Genomic DNA, 4,139 nt, shown 5'->3' with positions numbered 1-4,139 from the left:
CCAGATGTGAGCCACTGTATCTTTAATTAAGTTCCCCCCCCCTCTCTCTCTCTGACTGTCTGTCTGTCTCTCTCTTTTTTTTTCCTGAGACAGGGTTTCTCTGTGTAGCCCTGGTTGTCCTGGAACTCACTCTGTAGACCAGGCTAGCCTCAAACTCAGAAATTCGCCTGCCTCTGCCTCCCAAGTGCTGGGATGAAAGGCGTGTGCCACCAACACCCAGCTTAGGAACAGACTGCCCGGTTTCTTATTAACTTTTCATGTGTGGCGAGCTGAGTCAAAAACTTCTGAAGGTCTTCTGGATGCCAGGCACACTCTGAGAGACATGTTTATACTTGTCCTAGTCTTCTGTCCCTCTGTTTCCCCCTTTCTCTTACTTTGTAGCCTTGGCTGGCTTGCAATTTTCTTGGCCGACCAAGATGCTCCTTTTTCTGCCTCCCTAGTGCCTGGAATAAAGGCACTATATCCAGTATATTCATATGTACACTGAAGACTAGGTGGCCTGTTATCTTTGAAACAATACAGAGAAAATTAGCATGGGCCCTATGCAAGGATGACCCCAAAATTCATCAAGTGTTCCACATTTTGCCCTTTTCCACCCTCATAGTCACCTGCAGGGAAACTGAGGTACAATGCTATGAATTTGCTGAGCCTTAACACTATCCTTCTGTCAGCTCCCCAAATTCCACCCACCAAGGTTTTTTTTTTTTTTTAAACAAACAGATAACCCAGGCTAGGTTATGTTTGGCTACAAACTTGCTATGTATGCAGGAATAGAACTCAGGGTTTAAGGCATGCCACACAAACACACTAGGAATGGAGTAGCAGACCCAGTTACATTCTCTTGGAATCAGTTTAGAACCTGAATAAGAAAATGTCTTTCGGATCCTGTAGCGGCAGGAGTTTCCTGAGTATCTTTAGTTATTCTGAACAATCCTGTTAATCACTGGGGAGTTTATGTTAAAGAGCTTCAGGGTGGAACATCTGTAGCCTCTGGGGAGGGGTTGTCTGCAAAAGGACAGACAGATTTACTGGATTGAACCTTCACACCTTTCTACCAACTTCCTGGAAAGGGTGGGGGGGGGGTTTCGTTGGGATCCCTCAAAAAACATAGGGCAGGCAGATCTTTTCTGAGTTGCTGAGGCTGAGGGAAGGATGTAGGTCTTGAGAGGTCATGGAAGCCTCTTGCATCATCATGCTCTGCATCTGTTCTGGCTGAGTGTCTTCAGTCTGCCAACTGTGAGTAAAGCATGTGAACCTTCCTAGCAAATTATTAAACTTGGGATGGGTGGTGAGTGGGTGGGAACTCCTATTTTTGCCTTTCAAAAGCAGGTATAACAAACTAGCTTATGGCAATGGTATTTTGTATTTCAAGTGTGTGTGTGTGTGTGTGTGTGTGTGTGTGTGTGTGTGAATCTGGAGGTGACACACTTACTTTTAATCCCAGGATTCAGAGGCAGGCTGGTTTCTGAGTTTCAGGACAACCAAGGCTTGATAAAGAAACTTTGTCTCGGACCCACACCCCCACACCCCCACACACAAAAGAGGGAGTGTGTGTTTGATCTGAAGCTATGAAGGTGGTTCAAGCCCCACTTGTCTTTTGACTTCCAAATGTATATACATTGTGGCACCCAACACTCTCCACTTAATACATAATTAATAGATGGGCAGTGGTGGCCCACGCCTTTAATCCCAGCAACTTGGGAGGCAGAGGCAGGCGGATTTCTGAGTTCCAGGTCAACCTGGTCTACAGAGTGAGTTCCAGGACAGCCAAGGCTACACAGAGAAACCGGTCTCCAAAAAGAAAAAAAAAAAAACAAAAAAACAAAAAACAAAAAACAAAAAAACCCATAATTAATGTAATGTAAAGGTCTATGTACTTTTGCCCAGTGAGCCATTGCACTGGTCTCAAATTCTGCCTTGGGAAGATGTGGAGGCTCTCGTCTGTAATCTCAGGAATAGGAGGTTATGTCTATAAGGTTTCTGCAGGTTCAAAATCATCAGCACTAGATTGTAAGTTTCAGAAAAGCCTAGGATACAAAATCAAAATCAGCGCTGGAGGATGGCTCAGCAGTTAAGAGCACTGACTGCTCTTCCAGAGGTCCTGTCTCGGTAACCATTGGTGACTCATGACCATCTGTAATGGGAACTGATGCCTTCTTCTTGTGTGTCTGAAGACTGCAATCCTATACTCATAAAATATATAAACAAAGAATAAAATCGCCAGGCATGGTGGCATCCGCCTCTAATCCCAGCACTTGGGAAGTAGAGGCAGCCAGATTTCTGAGTTCAAAGCCAGCCTGATCCAAAGAGTGAGTTCCAGGACAGCCAAGGCTACATAGAGAAACCTTGTCTCGAACTTCCCCCCCCCCCCCAAAATAATAGCGTCAACTACCCAGGGCTATTGAGATGGAACAGCCAGACTTGTGGCCAAGTCTGATGACCATCCATCCCTGAAACCCAAGCAGTGGAGTTGGAGAGCTGGCACCCCCAAGTTCTCTTCTGACCTCCACCCAGGCACACTTCAAGTCTCCAAACACATGAAGCAGTGTTGAACATTTTTCCCCCCAAACAAGATGATTTATGATTGGGGAAGTGGCTTAGTGGCAGGTTACTTGCTTAAGTTGCCAGCTATACAGCAAAAGAGAAACCAGAAAGACCGGATAAAATGTAACAATGAAACAATAACTTAATAGTTACTTAATAGTATCAAATTGTAGCAGAGCTCACAGGATCAATGTAAGCAAGACCAACCTGGTGTGTATAGGGAATTCAGGCCAGCTACCACTACAAAGGGAGACTCTTCTCAAAAAATAAAATAAAAATACAAAAGCCCCAAACAGCCCGGCAGTGGTGGCACACACCTTTTTTTTTTTTTTTTAAATTTTTTTTTTTTTTAGATTTATTTATTTATTATATATAAGTACACTGTAGCTGTCTTCAGACACTCCAGAAGAGGGCATCAGATTTCGTTACAGATGGTTGTGAGCCACCATGTGGTTGCTGGGATTTGAACTCGGGACCTTCAGAAGAGCAGTTGGCACTCTTAACCACTGAGCCATCTCGCCAGCCCGGCACACACCTTTAATCCCAGCACTTGGGAGGCAGAGGCAGGTGGATTTCTGAGTTCAAGGCCAGCCTGGTCTGCAGACTGAGTTCCAGGACAGCCAGGGCTACACAGAAAAACTCTGTCTTGAAACAAAACAAAACGAAGCCCCAAACAACACCCCCCCCCAAAAAAAAATCTTATGAATTGGGCTAGGGATAGAACTCATATACCAAATAAGGCAGACAAATAAGGTCTGTAATAAATTTTGAGAGTGAACATGGCATATGTGCCTTGAAAAGTAAGATCTGAGTTTGATTCCTACTACACCCATGGTGATGGCTAGGTACGGTATTAAAGCCTTGTAAGAACAGTAATACACTGCTGGGCCTGGTGGCACACACCTTTTATCCCAGCCTCCTTGGGAGGCAGAGGCAGGCGGATTTTTGAGTTCGAGGCCAGCCTGGTCTGCAGAGTGAGTTCCAGGACAGCCAGAGCTACACAGAGAAACCCTGTCTCGAAAAACAAAACAAACAAAGAACAGTAATTACACATGGCAGGAAAATATCACTTAGTTCTGTAATCTGAGCTTCTCTGGAGTTTTTGTTTTGTTTTGTTTTTGTTACAGGGTTTCTCTGTATAGGTCTGGCTGTCCTGTATACCAGGCTGTCCTGGAACTCAGAAATCTACCTGCCTCTGCTGCCCAAGTGCTGGAATTAAAGGCCTGTGCCACCATGCCTGGCTTTTTTTTTTTTTTTTTTTTAAAGGCATGCACCACCATCCCGGCCTTTTCTTTTTCTTAATTTTTTCATTTTTTTATTTTTTTATTTTTTTATTTGTTAGGTAAGTACACTGTAGTTGTCTTCAGACACGCCAGAAGACTGCATCAGATCTCATTACGGGTGGTTGTGAGCCACCATGTGGTTGNTGGGATTTGAACTCAGGACCTGGGGAATAACAGTCAGTGCTCTTAACCACTGAGCCATTTCGCCTGCCTAAAGACCTGAGTTTCTTTCTTTTCTTTTAATATTTATTTATTTATTATATGTATGTACACTGTAGCTGTCTTCAGACACACCAAAAGAGGGCATCAGAT

At 44.2% G+C, this 4,139-nt stretch overlaps 1 non-coding gene across 1 annotated transcript; it reads left to right on the top strand.

Moving 5' to 3' along the window:
- Positions 1–481: 481 nt before the first annotated feature.
- Positions 482–585, top strand: LOC115032178. Its single transcript, XR_003837839.1, has one exon. It is a non-coding gene; the product is annotated as a U6 spliceosomal RNA (small nuclear RNA).
- The last annotated feature ends 3,554 nt before the right edge of the window (positions 586–4,139 follow it).

This window comes from Mus caroli, chromosome 10, assembly GCF_900094665.2.
Source record: "Mus caroli chromosome 10, CAROLI_EIJ_v1.1, whole genome shotgun sequence".
Taxonomy (NCBI): Eukaryota; Metazoa; Chordata; class Mammalia; order Rodentia; family Muridae; genus Mus; species Mus caroli.
The sequence above is the reverse complement of the archived record's forward strand: the minus strand, read 5'-3'. Positions and strand labels throughout refer to the sequence as shown.